Source organism: Sinohyriopsis cumingii, chromosome 10 (assembly GCF_028554795.1).
Source record: "Sinohyriopsis cumingii isolate HCF-2022 chromosome 10, ASM2855479v2, whole genome shotgun sequence".
NCBI lineage: Eukaryota > Metazoa > Mollusca > Bivalvia > Unionida > Unionidae > Sinohyriopsis > Sinohyriopsis cumingii.
This window is the reverse complement of record NC_142970.1, coordinates 100,023,324-100,044,005: the sequence shown is the minus strand read 5'-3', so window position 1 is coordinate 100,044,005 and position 20,682 is coordinate 100,023,324.

Sequence of the window (20,682 nt, the reverse complement as noted above, 5' to 3'; positions counted from 1 at the left end):
CGCCTCAGCAGGTAAAAGGTATTTACTTGTGTCATGAACTTGTAGTTCAATTCTTCCTCCACGTTGATCTGGTGTTCATGTTTCATAAGAATAAAACTGATAATCACGCACAGATTCATCTTTAAGCACAGGTGCTTCCATGTCAAATGCTGTGTCTGATATACGCTTGAACATTTATTATAATTATTTTCATCTAACACGAAGATTACCCGGTTTGGAAACTCCACTTCCTGATATCATGCTTGAAATATTACTCCCTGATTCACCTAGTCCTTGATCTGCTAACGCCGCTAGTTTTTGATTTGCAGCCTGATTTATTATTCTACTGACATCTGCTGACATAATTTCAGTATTTGGTAATTTTACCGGTTGTGATATTCGTCGCAATAATCTTGCTAGTCTTTCTTTGATTGCCGAGAAAGCCTTACCAGCAACATTAACAATTGCCCCTGGAGCTTTTTCACGAACAATATCAATAGCCTTCATCGATAATTGTTTTGCAACAGGCGCTACTTTGGGGGCTAACGGTCTAAACAACCCCTGAATAACATCACCAAGCCCATCTCCGTAAATTGCTCTATAGGTTGGTAATCGTGAGTTTACTGCTCTGACCGGTACGGATTTACGATGATTATTATATATGATCATCTTATTTTATTTGCTATTTATCTAACAGCTAGTCATCAACAAGTTCATCGATGAACTCTCGGTAAACGCCGATATCCATGATACCACCTTGGAATAATCGTTGGCAGATATCAGCTGCTTCATTAATTATTTCTGGTGAACTATTTCCAGCTCGTTTTCCTCCTATGAGAACCTCTAACCGTGACACGTCATTAATGATATTATCAGGACAAATAAAATTATTTCCCAGACCACTTCCCGTTGCTCCTTCTTCTGTTGTTTTGTTAAATAGTCTTAAGGGTGATTTTTTTTTCGTTTTCTTTTTTAGGTGGCTCTCCAAACAATTCTTTAATTTTCGACAGTATCGGTGAATAAGCAGATTGTTTCTGTTCTATTTGTTGCAGAGGTGGAGGAAGTTGATACTGGGAGGATTTTTCTTGTTCTAGTTGTTTTATTTGCTCTCTATAAAGTCTTTTTACTTCTTCATCAAGATTTCTATATTCCAAATCATCATCTCTAGCTTGTCTTTTATTTTTATATACACGATATATCCATTTAATAAGATTATCATCATTTCCTTTTTCATAACCGGGTTTTAAAATTTTAGATTTATTAAATATACTTATTAATATTTTTTCAGGTAATTCGTCTTTTTTAGTATTTCTAATATCTTCGATAAAACCTTCCTTAAATCTTGCAATCAATTCTACGTTTTCTTTAATTGGTTTTGGTTCAGGTGTATGTTATTTTCTCACGTCGGCGACTTCAGTACGAAGTTTTCCAATACTTTCAAGTATTTCCTCACCAACAGGTGTAGGTTGAGCCGCAGCTATATCAATTGGAAGATCTCGTAAAATCTTCTTTGTCTGTTTAGTTCTTCTTGCTTTTTTTTTCGGTTTGTTCTGCTGTTTGTTTTGATACCGGAAGAAGATCTTCCTTGATGACAGTTGTAACTTTTTCAGTAGCTGCAGTGACGGGTTTAAACAGTTTTTTAGTGTCTTCTTCGTATTCAACTTGTGCTTCTTGTTGCGCTTGTAGATTTTTTCTGAATGAGTCTCTGACAGGAAGAAATTTTTTAATTGCTTCTAATCGTTCTCGTGCTATTCTTGCAGTATGAGACTCCGGATGTACCATTATTTTTTAACATAGCAATTTTTTAATTAATAGTAGCAGAGAGGGCGCCTAGTGGAGGAAACAAAAAATAAATAAACACGTAAAGTAATTTATTTTTCAGCTACTATTTCAAACTAAAGTTTTATTGATGCGGTTGGTTTCAACAAAAATAAAAACATCCCAGGAAGCCTTTATTTGTAAAAATCTGGACCTTACTGCGGATTAGATTTCCATGACGGTTTTATTTTTTTTGCCAGAATTCTTGGGTCTGTTCGCCCTCTCTGCTGCTAAAGTAGACTGTTTGCATTGTCCGTCACACTCTGGTTCTGTTTGGCCTATTAGTATGACGGTTTTGCAATCTTAGGTCCAGACAGTGATACTGCGCCAGAGACGAGAGTAATCTGGATGTAGTCATGTATAAAAGACATGCTGACTCAATATTCAATGCATTCAGACATTTTAATAATTAAAAAATATTTGTTTTAGAATCTTGTTTTACTTTCGAAAACAACTAAAGCAAACTCAAGTTTAAATAAATTACCGTTCGTGTGCCACAGAAGCAAGGGATCTATACAGTATGCCTGACAGAATGATCTTTGCAACTTTGTGTAATTAGTACCGCTTAACACTGCACTAAGTTTAATTTCAAGATCAGGGTGATCATCCAGGTCGAATTGTTTCATTTTTTCTCACCCTACAGCTTTCTGTGTATTTGTGGCTCGTTTCACGGAGATCAAGAGAGAGAGCGAGAGAGAGAGAGAGGATGGAAATAAGGAAATGCCAATGATTTCACTGGAAGTGTAAGACTGTTTAATTCATTTGTAAAAAAAGAGATAAGAAATGGTCATCTTGCTATTTTGTTATTTCAATAGTGATTAATAAGAAGAATCTCATCAACGACCCAGGCAACATAGAAGCAACAGAGTGATGTTGAAACGATAATTAAATCCGTATTCATACGCCGTGAGCTACTCAAATTAATCCAACATTACTGATTACAGGTATATATATATATATATATATATATATATATATATATATATATATATATATATATATATATATTGTCATTCATTATTCTGGTTGGTAAGTTGGTTAATTTTAAATGATACAATAACCTATCAATAGTAAGTTTGCACTGCCATGATTCGTGTATCAAGTGCGTCCATTGATTGATAAAGGTCAAGGTCAAAATGTGTAACAGTGTTGGTAATAATCAAGAATTCGGAAAGAAATCTGACCTAAGTTATGATCAGTCGGTGTTTGATCTGATATGTTGATTGATACGGTGATTTCGAAATACCAAGATGTTTTATTTAAAGCCTCGCATAGGATTCTCTCCTTTGCACATTAAGATTCTATATTAGATAATTAATAATTTGACTTAGGCATTCTTAGTAGTACTACTGGTCTTGGAGGAGTTATATTGAGAGTATTGATTTATTTATTTTCACAAAGTTATTCATTCGTGCACCCAGTATTTTAGGGCAACTTATATATATACTGTGTACGTGTTTATTTATTTCATTCATATTTTATTGCGACTTGTGCTTTCGCATCGTTCTCAAGGAAAATATTCAGTTAGGCGCATGCACTATGTTTTTATGAATGAAATTTAACGTTATTGTTTCTCCTATGTCATGGTTTAGAGTGCAAGTTATAAAACCTAGATATATCTTTCTGCAAGTGCTATACACAAAAGTATATTTACGAGATATAACCAGGAACTGAACCCCCCTCCCAACAAAATGTGATATGGAACATTGCCTATAGCTGCTACATAATTTTATCCGATGTTTTCACCGCGTCATGAAAGTGAATCGAACAGAGTTTTATAGACACAAATCGGGTCTAGAAAAGAAATCTACATTTAGAAATCTACATTTTCGTCTTGTGTAAATTGATTTGCATATTGTGTTACGGGTATTGAAATCCACGAGTAGAACAAATACAGACTACAACTCTTGAACAATATTATCAAATTAATTTGGTAGTAAGTTGCTGTTTGGTGAACAAACAGTAATCACTTAATGTAGAGTGACACTTAAAGCAATGTCATGTGAATTTGCCTTCAAAGGAATGGCACTATGGCTGGACTTAACGTTAAGCTCTTCCCCAGCCGCTGCCAACATTTCCAGAATAGGTGTTCCAAAAGAGGTCTTTTTCAAGTGCAATGTTTTCCATACGTTTTAAGGAGGGCAATTTTGCAGTCCTAGCACTGCAGACTCATGTTCATTTAAACATAAAATTATCATTATTGTTGGTTTTAAGTCGTCGTCAATTACATTTTATGATCGTGTTCTTCATTATAAATTAAATTATTGACGATGTAGAAGCTAGGCTTAACCATTCGCGAGGGAAATGTATATGCTTATCTATCAGGAGGAAGTACCGGGTTATATTGTTTGCTCGTAGGTTTGGAGCCGCCTTGAGTACAAGGAACAGTTTCTTCCACATGCATGTTCTCAGAGTCGTCAAACCTATTATACAGCTTTCTGGTCTCTCGAAAGGGGTCATTGGATATATACTTTATCCTATGTGTTTCCGACCCCTGCTTTCATGTTTCACGCGTCTCATTTGATTACGCTAGCATTATCTGTACGCACATATCTGATAAAATGACTGAAATTCTGGTTAGATATGTCACCTTTCCTTGACTTGTTTCGTATAATTCCAAAACAAAGCTGGTTGCTACCTGCGGTTACATCATCAATATTGTAAGCTGATTCATTTACTGTTTGTCATTCCTCCTACAGCAAATATTAAGAGTACAGTTCAGCACAAGCTTGAAATTCAAATTTTGTTTTCAGTTAGAGGTAATGACTTTATAAACGCTTGAAAAGAGTTACCAGTTCTCTACAGCATTAGCAAGTGTACGAGTATTTGATTGCAAAATTATTCAAAGCCATAATTTGAAGTTTCTCTTTGATTTATATATGCATTTACTGGAGCTATAAGACCGTCCCCAATAATCTGAATTTTTGAATATACACACATCCATTGACTGAGCCGCTAGAAGTGATTTCTATAAAAGGTATGTATGCTTTTGAGTATAAAGCGTATTACGCACTAAAAGATGCGTATTGGGTTCCATGACATTATACAAAATCAATAAACTAGCCCTTTTGTGTGAAACAATACATTGTAACATTATATCCCAATTAACATGAAACAAATAAAAATAGTAATGTTATCGGCTAATGAAATCTACAATGCGCTGGGGGACACGAAGAACGTCAAAGTTTTAAAGGTGATGTTGCATTTCAAACGATTGTTCAACTTAGCTACCATATGCCACTGATATAAAATTACTAACTAAGATCTTGTACCAATATTTTGTGACGATTAGCGCATGAAAGAATAGCTATCATTACACGCGGCACGTGTAAAAAAAAGGAAAAAAAAAAAGGAAAAAGGAACCATATTTCGGAAGAATAGCTATCATTACACGCGGCACGGGATTTATTTCTGATTAAAACGAACTACAATTCTCTATCCACTTGATTATAATGACAGCGTTCTTTATAAAATTTATTTCAAATCATCATGTGTTCAAATTATAATGAAGAACCCTGGGTCAAGTGCATTTCTCTTTTGGTACGGAGGTGTCTATATATATATATATATATATATATATATATATATATATATATATATATATATATATATATATATATATATATATATTAATTTCGTTATGCCGCTATTATTTATCATTAATACTATTGTTGTTATTGCTGTTCCTTTCGGTTGTTTATGATAAGTAGATGGAATTTCTTCCGCGTCTTCATCGACAACGATAGTTATAGTGTTCGCAATGACAGGATTTAGTAAGAAAGGAAAGAAAATATGATCCTTCATTATAATTTGAACACATGATGATTTGAAATAAATTGATATAGAACGCTGTCATTATAATCAAGTGGATAGAGAATTGTAGTTCGTTCTAATCAGAAATAAATCCCGTGCCGCGAGTAATGATAGGTATTCTTCCGAAATATGGTTCCTTTTTCCTTTTTTTTTTTTTTTTTCGGAGAAGGCTTCGTGCCTTCAGTACTTGAATGACATGGTTTAAACTACAGTGGTTATATATAATAGGGGTATGTTACAGCGGTTACACATAGTAGAGATATGTTACAGCTGTTACATATAGTAGGGATATGTTACAGCGGTTACATATAGTAGGGATATTTTACATCGGTTACATATAGTACGGAAATGTTTGGTTATTGAATAAGAGTCCGTATAAATTGCAAAATATGTTTCAGAAACATTATTATCAAAATATTCTGTTCTAAATAACCTATGCAAAAGCTCTTGCATATTGCAATTCGTGATAAATATTACGTCGCAACAAAGACATTATATATAATTGATGATTCGGATCGCGGTTTTCAAAGAAGAAGCGATTGGTGTCCTTTTAGTATTTTGAATTCTTCATTGTCTTTAGGCTATTGTTCCTGGTTGTGCTTGCTTTGTTTTAAGACTGTAATTCTTAGCTGAAGATGAATAAAGGGAAAGCGAAGGGCGTAACTAATATTTTCTAGAATAGTAGTGTCTTTAGATGGAAACAAAAAGAAAAGATTGCAATAGAAAAGTTATTATCGCGCTTATATTGGACAGAAACTAATATTCCCTGGTTTTGAATTATGAAGTAATGCGGTATGTATACTTATCAAATCTTAACGAATTGAATGGTATTTGTATAGCTCCTACAAGATCCTTGTCATACTATACTTTGCTTTGTATAGTCAATTTCATAACAACAAGTGTGACGTCCACACTTGCAAAAATAAAATAACTGTTGTTATTAGTAATATTTAGTGTCGTTGTTTTATTATTAATTTGGTTTATTTCATCTGTGTAATGCACATGCGGAACCATGTCATCAAAAGTGAATTATCTGGACGTCAGGATGCATGCCTCTTTCACTAATACAGAACATGAATTCAGTCTTTTAATTCGTTTTGGACAGTACGTCGAATTAGACCTGTTATAATTCACGCTAAAATGTAGAAGAGAGAAAGAAAATTTATTGATCGAAATGGCGATCATTTCACAGAAAGATAAAATTTCTACACGAAAACTCAGTAACTGATACAAGCAGTGTAATCTTTTTACCCGCGTATCCATAATTATATAAATTGTCGTCACTTGAACCTTATCTCATTTTGTTCACGCGAACAATAAGCTATGCTTAAACCGAACACCCAATCCCATCAATATACAATAACAAAATTGCAAACGGCTGTAAATATATTTTATAGATCCTTTAAATTGTACAATGTTGCCCACGCTTTAAGCAAACAAACTTAAAAAAAAACTTGCGAACTGCACTGTTTGACTACTCTTTGTAAGAGGACCGCTCCAGTGGCCTAGTGGTTTGAGCGTCCTCCTCGGATGCGGGAGGTCATGGGTTCGATCCCCAGCCGAGTCATACCAAAGACTTATAAAAATGACAATAACAACTGCCTCGCTTGGCGCTCAGCATTAGGAGGTTAGTATTAGGACTGGTCGGCATGGTGCCAGGATAATCTGACTGGGTGGGACATCATGCTAAATGTCTGCGGCAGGATGCCCCAGTGCTAGATGTCGCGGAATTAAACTCTTTTATTTATTGAATACATGTACTCGGGTTTCGTTTTTTTGTGTACAACGATACCCGAGGGTGGTTTATGTATATTGTGTCGTATTCGAAATAGTGAGTTCGGTTCATCCCATGCCGCACTTGCGAAGTGCTCTCGATGGGACGAACCGAATTCCTACATTACACAGACTGTCTGTGTATATTTACCTCACCGTACGTACATTTGTTTACAATACGAAATAGTCTGGTCAGCGGGCAGCCTGTTTCAAGGACTTGCACATATTCAGCTTGAGAGGTATGTAAGCTTATTAATGTCTAGTCTATAAGTTATAAAAACTCTATTACCAAGTTTATTTTTGAATGTTTGCTATGTAGCTTCGGTTTACGCAATACAATGCATGTATTTCTATTCTTGTTTGCGACTTAGCGAGGGATTTATATTAATAATGTAAAGCTACATCTTTTTTTTAAAACAACTATTTAATATAGTAGGAGTCTTATCGAGCAGGATTAGGTTTATTTTTGAACCTGTCATTTTGAAAATATGGTGCTGATAATGTAATCTATATAACTTACCGTGTATAACGTCATTATGTTAGTATGCCCGTGTCATGTATAGTACGCGGTATTGAATATAGTTTCAGCTGTCTGTGACCGGAGTGTCTCTGTCTGTGACCGGAGTGACTAATTTTCGGAGTGTCCGGAAGGTCTAATGTTCGGAGTGTTCCGAGTGTTTGAAGTATTCCGAGTGTCCGGAGTCTGTAGCAGCTGTGAACCTGAACTGTAGCAGCCGTGGAGCTGAAACAGTGTACTGATGACGGAATGTATCTCCGTACATGTAATTTGTTAGCCGTGGGCTAATTTTGGGGTTCGTAAAACCCAGTGTATCTTTCAGAAATGTAAAGAAAAGTTGTATATCTGTCCCTCTTTTTTATCACCATAATTTCGCTACCTGAGTGAATGCATTTCACTACATGAGTAAAATTGTGCATCGTTTACTACCTGAGTAAACTATATCCATCGTTTTGTTGTCAAATCGTTTTGAACCATTCATCCCTTTTCTTTCTATCTGTTAAATTAATTTATTTGTATTTTTAATTATTAAGTCTGTGCGTTCTTTTGTTAATTAAATCTAATATTTTGATTATGTATATACGCACATTTTCATAATTAATTGCTCATTCAAGTCATCCATTATTAAACATTGCATTTATATCATCGTCAAAAGTGTTCTGTTGTGAATCCGAAAATCCCACCCGGTTATCTTGTTACACTAGACATCACTAAAAACTGCCACAATGCAGACGTCGTAGCGATATGACTCAAAAATTGTTAAAACTATGTTACAAATCCAAATCACACACACTTTATAAGAGACAGTATATTCAGTTTTGCCGACAATAATCCCAGATAAGCTATTTTGTAATTTTGTTCTTCGAAAATCATGCAGAAGTTCTTACTGTTTGTTATTTTAATCGAAGTGAAACACTGAAGCAGAAACATTATGGGCTAAGAGACCACTAGATGTTTTCTTTAAGATCCGAACCGACTGGATTAGTTATTACGTGATCACTTTTACAGGAGAATCTCTGGACGTTAAAATTGCAATGGTATTATGAATAACTAAACTTTCCTTTTAACTAAAAGTAAAGTAAGCAGGGGGGGAGGTTAAAAAGAAAGAAAATTGATGTTTCAACATGATTGTTGCTACAACAACAGACGAATTGCTATGATACTAACCAAGCATGACCAGAGACGCATATTTGTCTCATCAAAGGCACTATCCGGTAAAAGCCAAAAACAATTAACTATTAATCAACAATAAATTGTAACTGAAGTGGATAATGTTATTCACACACCGGCGTTGGTGTGACTATAGTCAATGTTATATGAGTTTCCCTTTAGCAACTTTCTTGAAACTTGTTCAGTTATACTTTGTGACCCAGTTGCGATTATCTTGGTGACCGAAATGAAAGTTCCGAAATGTGTAACGGACACGATAGATCACATTCTTCAGAGTCGTGTAATACAATAGTTGTCATTTCAAAGAGTTTACCTTCCGTTAATTTATATCATAAAACAACTGATCATACATATGAACTACAGTGGTATCAGTAAATATGATAAACTATTCCTAAACATTTCGTCATCGGATTTCTGCAGATTTCTATCTGTAATATTTTATGGTCGTTGTGATTGATGGTCTCCACAAAATGTTTGTAACATTTACCACTTTGCTACGTTTTGTTATTAGTATTTACCTGTCTCAATGAGATTGAATGTACATACATATCAGAGAAAAAGGTCAGTTGAAGAAAAATAAAACAATGCATTCACTACAAAAGTTATTCAAGAGAATGAGAGAATATGTATTCATGGTCGCTTAATTTACAACGGAAAACCAAGAAGTTGGATCGTGTTGAAATCTTTGTGTGATGAGACAAAATTAATTTACATCATTCCTGGTAATGCGAGATCATACAATAAAGAAACAGCACTAAATTCTTTTTCTGGAATGAAAATTAAACTATTTATTTCAATGAAACATCTTGTGCATTCCAAACTGCCACCACCACAACATCGCCATCCAACAGTTTCTGAAGGTATCAAAGATGCTTCTTGCATAGTTCAAACCGTATTTTGATATTGCCAAACATTGTCTGACATGCATCGTATATGGCATGGACAACGTTACATACCAAAGGAGAGGGAACCCGGAATCACACAGTAGCCATCACTACAAATGCTAAATGACAACAACTGACCTGGTCAAATTCTCACTGTTTGCTCAGTTCTCACTACGCAATTTTTTTATGCTCAAGTAAATGAAGTGCATGCTGTAAAGATTGCGCTTGCAGCTGCAAAGGCTGACATACAAAAACGTGCATGCAGGTTATTTTACATCAAATATGAACGCAAAATAGCAATACCAGTCTACTCTACAATTCATAATCATAGTATCATGTGTACATTATTCCTCTACTGCGATACAATCACAATATCATATCGATATGTCTTTCTTGTTTCGGTGTAATATATGTGGTTGATATTTTCTTACAAATATCGAAATGTGGCACCCAAAATTACAGCGAATTTATTCTTCATTAATGTTTGGCTTGTTTATTCGAGCAGTAAAATCATAATAATATATGTGACATGAACTATTTGCGATAATAATAATAATATTTAACCCTTCCTGTTTACCTGAATAAACATCCTGATATTAAGTTCATACACATAGAGAATACCGAAGTTATTATTAGTTTTTACATTAAATGAAAATAAATTTAAAAAATCAGGTCAAGCAGAAATAACTCAATTTAGGACAAGGTCATGTCCAGCATACAATATTACATTACAATAGCATGTAAAAAAATTAAATAAAATTAAAACTAACAAACAAACAATTAAATTAGTTATTCATTACAATTGCGCCAGCTCAATCATACATTATTTCAGTTTCTCAAAAGCTAAGGTTAAGGAAAAGGAACCCAAGTTCATAGGTTAAGTAAACGGCAACCAATTAACATGTATTGATCTTCATAAGAAAATGTTGATGGATACAGCACGAAATCTGACTTTGTTTAAAGCTATTGACTCACATTGTTGATCTACATTATACAGTATTCCATGTGAAGTTTGCCAATGTTTTCATTTGTAAAACCCATTAGTGGAATTTATCTTAATCTGTGTTTGTTGTTAAATTGAAATATTCTACAAATGAATTATAGTGTATACGGACTATGAAAGATTTTAATAGTACAGTAATCATGTACAGTTGTACGACACTTTCACTATGATTTGCTCTTTTGGGGGTGGTCTTGTTTTGCTGAGATAGTCTGTTTATTCCCTTGTAATGCCCTGGTGCATCCACTCGAATATGTTGCAGATATCTTATCTCATTTATTTCAAGGAAACACTCATAATGTCATAAAGAGTTCACGCTCCCAATCGCAGATTGCCAATCTGATAAAACATCAGTGCTAAGCATATTGTTTACTTCATGCAACAGCACGTGAATAGTGGTAATTACATTGTTCATGACCTCCGTTAGTATTTAAAGATTGTGATAATGCGAAAGGAAATTTGGTGTTTGTTATCTATTTAACAGTCAAGGTGTGCGTTTGATACTTAAAACGTGTCCCTAATTAGTTCACCATGCACACTTGTTCCAAAACCAGATAAAACATTCTATATGTGTACTGATTATAGGAAGGTGAACAGTGTGACAAAAGCAGATTCATTTCCACTACCTAGAACTGATGGCTGTATTGATAAGATCGGAAGTGCCAAGTATGTCACCTAATTTGACCTTCTGAAAGGATTTTGCAAATTCCACTAACGGAAAGAGCAAAGGAAATTTCCGCATATGTGACTTCAGATGGACTTTACCAATAGAAAGTAATGCAGTTTGGGATGAAAGGGTCGCCAAGTACATTTCAGCGTCTCATGAATACGATTACCGCTGGTCTAGACAATGAAGATTGTTACATCGATGATGTCATTGTCACATAATTGTGTGAGTTATATCAATATGTATATGTTGTCAAGAATGTATTCGGGTTTCGTTGCCGCGTACAGCGTCACCCGAGGGCGGTATATTTTTTTCGGCTCTAGTTATTTCGAAACACTGAGCGAAACTCAGACCATGCTGCACGTGCAAATTGCCTGCAGCGGAAAGCCTAAGTACCTAGCTGCGCATATCTATCACAGCTGGTGTACATAAAGAGCAAATTCTCTATAACCAAATTACATTACGACGAATCTTGTCAGAAAGTTAACCCCTTTACCCATCTTTAATATGTATGTGCCACCAGGCGTAAATAACAGGAAAACTACATTTATTCAAAATATGAATCATTATACTCAAACATATGATTTAGAACTATGTATAATGGCAATAGATTTTAATCGGATACTAACAGAAGAAGATAAAAGTGATAGATTGACGGAAAATGATAAAAACAACTATTTAAATGGATCCATACTTTCATAAAAACAAATAATATTGTAGACGCTTATAGATTTTTAAATAACAATAAGAGGGAATATACGTTTAAATATGAAATCCATGAAGAAAGTCGCATTGATACATTTAACATATCTAAAAACGAGACAAATGCAATTAAGAAATGTGAAATTCTACCAGAAAAAACAGCAGATCATAAATTAGTATTACTTGAAATAACTATTGCGAACACTATAAAATGGGAACAGGGAGTGTGGAAAATGAACATTTCTCTGATGCAGGATGATCTGTATGTGAGCACTGTTCGCACATACCTCAAGATTTTCAAGGAAAAGTCAGCTGGGGACATAATGAAAGACTGGGAAACAATCAAAAGTGAAATTAAACGTATTACAAAATATCATAGTAAAACAAAAAAAAAATTCAAAAACAATGTCTAAAGGTAAAATATTTAGAAATATTGACATCTATAAGGCCATTAACAAAATTAGATAATAAAATAATCAATAAATGGGAGAAAATTGAAAGAGAGATTACACAGGGAATAAAAATAAGATATGGGAAATATGGGAATATATATTAGAAGGGGAGATGGCTAGACAGAAGAATGGAAATTAAAAATGGAGAAAATAAAAAGATAGAATCAATACAAGAAAACGACATAATCCACCAAAATAAAAGATATTTTAGAATATATTAAACAATGCTACACAAAAATATATGAATCTCAAAATATCAACAAGGAAATAATAATAATTATATAGAAAAGACTAATTATAAACAAATTACTACAGAAGATAAGAGAAATGCGAAAACTTTATCACCGATAAAGAAATCTTAGAAGCAATTAATAGCCTTCAAAAAGAGAAATCACCAGGGTCCGACGGCATAACCTCGGACTTCTATATTACATTTAAATACGAATTAGTTGATTTTCTAAAACTATTATATAACAATATACTGTTAAAAAGGGATATGCCGAAAACACTAAGGGAGGGAATTATTACTTTAGTCTATAAAGGGAAGGGAGCAAACGAATTGATAAAACACGGGAGACCGATAACATTGTTAAATAACGACTATAAAATCTTTAGCGAAATCATAACCAATAGAATACGAAAATGTATAAACAAGCTAATAGATATAAACCATGGCTGTGGGGGAAGAAAAGAAATATTACGAATAATACTCTATCAATTAATAAAATAATAAATCTTTGAAATGCTAAAGGAGAAAAGTGAGTAATGTATCTGTTTGATCAAGAAAAGGCGTTCGATCGAATAGAACATAATTTTATTTTTAAATCATTAGGAAAATGTGGCTTCGGCCAAAATTTGATAAACTGGATCAAAGCTATGTATAAAGATATCACCTCTAAAATAATAGTAAATGGAGCGCTTACTAAGGAAATTAATATAAAAAGATCAGTCAGACAGGGCTGCCCCCTGTCTATGCTGCTATATGTAATAGCAATAGAATCCCTGAGCATAAATATCAACCAAAACAACAATAATCAGGGAATAAAAATACCAAATTCGAAATAAGAATTTAAAACTATATTACATGCAGACCACTGCACCAACTTTACCAGAGATGGATTTTCTTTCAAACATCTACAATATGAATTCACAAAATTTGGAAAAGCATCTGTTCAGCGATCAATGATGATAAAACAGAAATTATATTAATAGGAAACTGGCGAGGTAATCACCCTGAATTAACCCCAACTTAATTAAAAAACAAGTAAAAGCACATGGAATTTATTTTGGAATGAACTCTACTCACAAAAACTATCGTACGTTGCTAACTAAGATAGAAGCACAAATATAAACTTGGTTTCACACAGGGATTAACCTCATGGCCCGAATACAGGCAGCTAAAACCAACATGTATAGTCAATTGAATTACACAATAAGCACGATACAACTAAATGAAGCCATGATTAACAATATAGAAAGGCGAATACTGAGCTTTATCTGGGATAATAATATCCACTATTTAAACAAACAGCATATATGCAGACCTAAAGACAAAGGAGGATTAGCCATACCTAATTTAAGCTTAATACAGAAAACTAACATTTTAAATAGATTTAAATATTTGAATAATACACCCCAACTACAATGGGAGGCAATGTATATATACACATATGGATATCTATGTCGCTTCAACGATGCAATATATAAAAACAATTTTTAACTAAACTACTAAAACCGCCTGGAAGATGTGAAAGAATAACTGAATTACTATACAAATATAAAAATAATCAAAATATAAGAGATAAAAAAAGGATATATATAAAATTCTAAACGATGTTGTCTGTCAAGACAAACAATTAATAGAACTAAAATACCCAAACCTAAATTGAACATTAATATGGAAAACTTTGCAGGAATAAAATCACCTTCTTTACAAGGTAGAATATTTTTATACCTACGCGAAATCTGGATGACAGGTGAGACTGCTTTTGTTAGACATATAATAAATTCGGTACCAAAATGTAGATTATGTAAAAAGCATATAGATTTAAAAGGACACCTGATACTACGATGTCTAAAAATTATGCAGGAAGACAACTTTTAAAAAATAAAATCACAACTAAATATGGAACATTAGATGATTCACAATTTTTATTTACAAACAATATCAAAGACAAGAAAATAAATAACGAATTAATATTATATATTAACTCCATTATGAAAACGAGAAGGGAAGATTTCTGACTTAAAACCTCAGAAATTATGATTTTAACTTAATACTAATGTTATTTTGTATTATATATATTTTCTTTTGCACACCGAAGGAGATCCTTGTACAACAGTATACTATTATATACCTACGTATTCATCTTTCTAACACAACAAAATAACAATAAAAATAATACATTCAACACGTTCTCACCCATGTATATACATACTATCTTCCAACCTACTACCTACACTAAAATGCTTCTAAAAACTCCAACAAAGTAAAATAAGAACAACTCGAATGGATTTTGATTATATAAGCCAGTCCGTACCAAAACACAAAGGGAAAAAAGATACAAACAATATAGTAATAAGTTACTGGACACCATTGATCCATTGACCTGGATCACTTGTATAATGAACTCCAAAAACCAGCCTGGGTTGAGGAGAAATGATTCACTTGTTAGGCAGGTGTAGAAACCCTAGATCAAAATCTTTCAAATTGAAATTTCTAAAATAAATAAAACAAACATACACACTATGGAGGAAAAAACAAATAATCATAAAACCTTTTAACTTTCGGGACTAGGGGGTCCGTCAAATGATGTTAATTCTGAGACGGACCTCACCACTGTCTGCGTGGGTTCGAGTCTCGGATCCGGCTAATGTGGGTATGTGAGAAAGATTGCCAGTAGCTTCTCGTGGGTCGGTGGTTCTTTCTGGGGTTTTCCCGGGTTCTTCCTCCACCATTAATACTGGCCGCCATGTATGGCCTATCGTGTGCTGAAAAATGGCGTTAAACCCTACAACAACAACAACGCAATATTAGAAATACTATAGTCTGGTTCGAGTTAGCTATTTGTTGTAGCTGAACAGACAAATTTAATTTAATCATACGCTGCATGCATTAAACAATTAATGTAATGGGTAACGAATTCATGTGCGCGCATGCGCAACATATATCAATGCAGAAGTACTTAGCCGTGTCATATGTACTACACGGTTTAGTTGTTATAATTTTAGCTGTCTTATACATGCTGCCTTTTACATGGTTTGATGTGGAGTCACAGAACTCTGTGTGGTTTCGTGTGACGCATAAGCTGTGTCTGGTGACGTTGTTTCGGAAGACTGTACTGGTGTTCTCGATGCGAGGGACCAGGGCTTCGCGACCATCGGGTCTGTGTTAAATGTGAGGGCTCTCGGGGGATCCTTGAACAGACCGAGAGGGGCGGACCGTGCGTGGGCGTTTCTCTGGTCATTGACTAGAGCGAGGGGAACGGGAGTTACATCTTGGACGTCAAATGGGCGACACGATAGTTATATATATTATGTGTTCCACGTTATTATTTTCACTATTGCTATCTGAGCAAATTTAGTTGCATTTCAGTATCGTTATATGAACTATACATTCAAATTTACTTGCATTTCAATATCGTTATATGAACGATACATTCAAGACTTTCTTTATATTGGGGTGTGGATCATATACTTTTATTTTGTTGATCGGTGATAGGACTTAATTCACGTTTGTTTGAAATTCCATTTGTTAAATTGAGGTTTGAGTTTTTTCTCGTTGAGTTAATTGTTGTTTAAAGTTCCATTTTAGGAACTTTATAATTTTCTTTATCCTTTTTGTTTATAGTGGTGTCAGATTTGTTAATATTTAATTTGCGTTTATAAATAAACATCTTATAAAAGCAGTTGCTTTTGGTGTCTTCCCTAATCCAGTCCCAACCCGGCTTCATCTTGTGCAGCCATCATGTACAGCGACACCTGGAAAGAACATTTAGCAACAATTCGGAAATTTTTTTGAGAGACTCACTGATGCATGTTTGACCATTAATTTATCTAAAAGTGAGTTTTGCCGTGCTAGTGAAACGTTTTAGGACATATCGTGGGAAATGGGCAAGTAAAACATATAGATGCTAAGGTCAAGGCTATCTCTGAATCCCCTGTATATATTAATAAAAAGCAACTGATGCGATTTTTAAGTATGGCTGGATACTACCTGAAATTTGTCTATAATTGCTGAACCCCTAACAAATTTATTGAGTAAAAGAAACAAATTCCTCTGGAGTGAAAATATCAGGAGGCTATTGATAAGCTGAAAGTCATGCTTAAAAGCGCGCCAGTATTTAAGGCTCCAAATTTCAGCAAATCATGTAAACTGTCTGTTGTTGCAAGTGATGTTGGGGTTGGAGTAGTTTTGATTCAAGAAGATCAAAATGGTGTTGATCATCCAGTGTGCTATGTTTCCAAGAAAAGAAATAAGCCCCAAAGAAATTATTCAACAATCAAGAAGGAATGTTTGGATTTGCTATTGACCTTACAACATTTTGAAGTTTACATTAGTTCAGCTCCTTCTATTATTGTGTTTAGTGGCCACAACTCCCTTACTTTCATAGGCAAGATGAAATAAAATACTCAGAGACAATAAAGGTGGAGTTTGCTGTTATAGGACAATGATATTGACATCAGGTACATCTAGGGGAAAGATAATTTAATAGTAGATGCACTTCCCCGTGAATCACAATGTATTATTTCATGTACACTGTGTTTAATTTATAAGAGTTCATTTTAACGGTGCATAATTAGTCTGTAGCAAAAAGAAAAGCTTATCATTTAAATCATTCTTTTTCTTTATGGTGAAGTGTTAAGCATATTTGATTTAATTTATATATGATTTAATTGTCTGTAAGTTTTAAAATAGTTTTAGTATTAATTAATATTATATGTCAAAATCATGTCAAAATAATGTATTTTGTTTACTAGGAACTCAATACTTGTCCATAAAATAGTTTTAATTTGACTGTTCATTTGTAAATACATAAAGCAGACCTAGTTCCCGACCTTAATTCAGAATTAGTAACAGTCACGTGAACAAGCCTGTCTTTTTTTTCTCTCGGGGGAATAATACGGAAGAGATAGAGGCTGTGTTGGATACGTGACCCTCGACTAGTAAATAGTTATTAGTGAAATAAGCAACTTTTTCAATTTATTCTTAAAGTAAAATGATTGGTTTTTTGTCAGGGCCACGTTGAGAGTACGTGATGTAAACATGATCACGTTACGCTCATCCATGCATCTGTTTTGCGCAGTATTCAGGTTTTATGCCATTGTTTTAGAGAAATAATCTCGGCATAAATGTCAAGTCGTTTCCTTCTGTTGTGTCAGTTTGGAGTTATGTTAATGTTTGTTGGAATTATTTGGATTAAAAAGGATTAACTCTACTTTCCTGGAAATATATGTGCTCATACAGAATTCTTGACAAAAGATATTTCTTAAAAATTCTATTCGGCTTTCCAACACCGGATTGTTACTTTTGTGTTTCTACAAGGAATTGTAGACAGCAGTACTGTACAGTATTCAGCATCTTAGATTCTTCGTCGGGACTCGAGCTTGAATTCATTAGAAAATTTCATTATTAGGACTTCTACAATTTCATTCGTGACTTATTCTTGGATAGTTTGGGATTATATTTTTAAGTCTTATTTTTTTCATTTGTACAGCATTTTTGCAGGGAAATAAATTATTTGTTAAAAGTTTGAAAGCTAGTTGTTTTTGTTTTGAATCTTTCTTGTGTACATGTTTATTCGAACCCAGACACGTAACATGAGAATATATATATATATATATATATATATATATATATATATATATATATATATATATATATATATATATATATATGAATATTTCTGTCAAGCACAAATTTGTAATAAGCAATCGTTGAATTTAAACAGCTGTAAAACTTTCAATATAACTAATATGTTCTATTCTCTTATATCATTTTTTCATCATACGGTAATACAATCCGCCAGCTTTGGTCCTATTACCTAATTCTAATCCACATTTTGAAGATTATACATGTTATCCACGGGAGATTACCCATTTTGAACACCAAACTGGACTTCATTTATTGTATCCCTTTGATCTGACAAGACATTCAATCGTATATCCAAGATGCTGGTGAAAGCTATATTTAGCACATTGATGAGAGAAACGTATCGAAAACTGTTGTACTCATTTGAGAAATGTTTTGAACATATGACGAGTCTTCACGAACACCCACTAAAACTATATAGTCTTATGTATAAAAAGCAACAGGAAATAAAATGATAGATAATTCCACATTGGCGGGGCTGTCCTATACTTTCATCACATTCATCTCTATTATGTCTTTAAACATTAGATCTCGCAATACCAATGACTAGCCTGATTTAAATAAAAGAAAGCGTTTTTTTTTCAGAAATATTTAAAGACAAAGAAGGGAATATTATTACAAGAAACATTTTTGGATGACCATTCTGCTCAAAGTGTTAGAGAAAATGATATCTGGGTTGGTCACATTTTTTACAGTAATGCCGACAATGAGAGCTGGAGTTATTGTTTTAGTGAAGAAAGGGGTGAACAATCAGGTGAAATTTGGTTTAAAAAGAACTTTGCTTATCAAAGTAGCCATTGATGATATAATAAAAGAGTTTAAAAGATTTGTTATAAATGTTGTACTTGAATGAACTGGTTTCTTCATGAGCCTAAAACATTAAAAATAAGAATACGAGTGATAAGAGTATCCTGGAAACCATTTTCAATGCACAATTAGGTAATGATCGACAGAAAAAATACATATTGATGTCGTAGCTGTTACAAAGCATAATACAGTTATAGATGATGGGAATATTTGTGATATGTGCAGATCAAGAAATCTTGGTACTTGTATTATTCCACCAACTCGCATTTTTGGGTACATTATATATATATATATATATATATATATATATATATATATATATATATATATATATATATATATATATATATATATATATATATATATAATCAAGTACATTGTCAGTCCGGCAAATTGTATACATGAATGTGATTAATGGATTGATTACTGATAATGGTGTAATTATTTCAAATATAATTCCAATTGTTGCGAAAACAACTTAGTTTTCTGCAGTCAGATAGGATCACTTAATTCTGATCTGGAATTTTGTGCACATCCGTAAAATAAGCGGACCAATTTTGGTTCACAATTTCCAGATATTTTATGTGGAGCTCTTACAACATATTAATTTCAAGCACCCACCAACACCGTGACTTTGATAACAAAGTGTAATCTTCCTCCCTCCCCCACCCCCGTTAAAATCGCCCATTAGAAATTAAAACAATGCCTACCTCTTTTCCAGATTAAGCATGTACCAGGCTTTAAAAGTCAATCTACATTCAGGAGGTATAGAATTTTGCTTCGAAAATGTATCACCAGCTGTTATTAAAGACCAGGGTCGTGTGATAAGTACAGGGTCATGTGATAAGTACAGGATCTTGCTAAAGTGGACATACTTTTTGCATTTGAAATCATGAACAATCTTTGCGAAAACAATAGTTGTCACACGCAAGTATCATGTTCATAACATGAATAGCCAGGTGTAAAGAACCAAAATAAAGTTTAACGAAATGAGCATACCAAATTCCTTAGATCACTTGCATGACCCAATGTTCCACCCTATCCCATAAGTCCGTACAAGATTCGAAAACACACAGTTAGTTAAGACGGCGCTATATATTCTGATGAAATGAGAAGAAGGCAATGAAATGAATGTACGAACTATATTTATTCGAATGAAATCCGACGATATGATGACAGAAAGGAAGGAAATTAGAAATGCAGTGTTATCATTGTTCGGTATTTATGG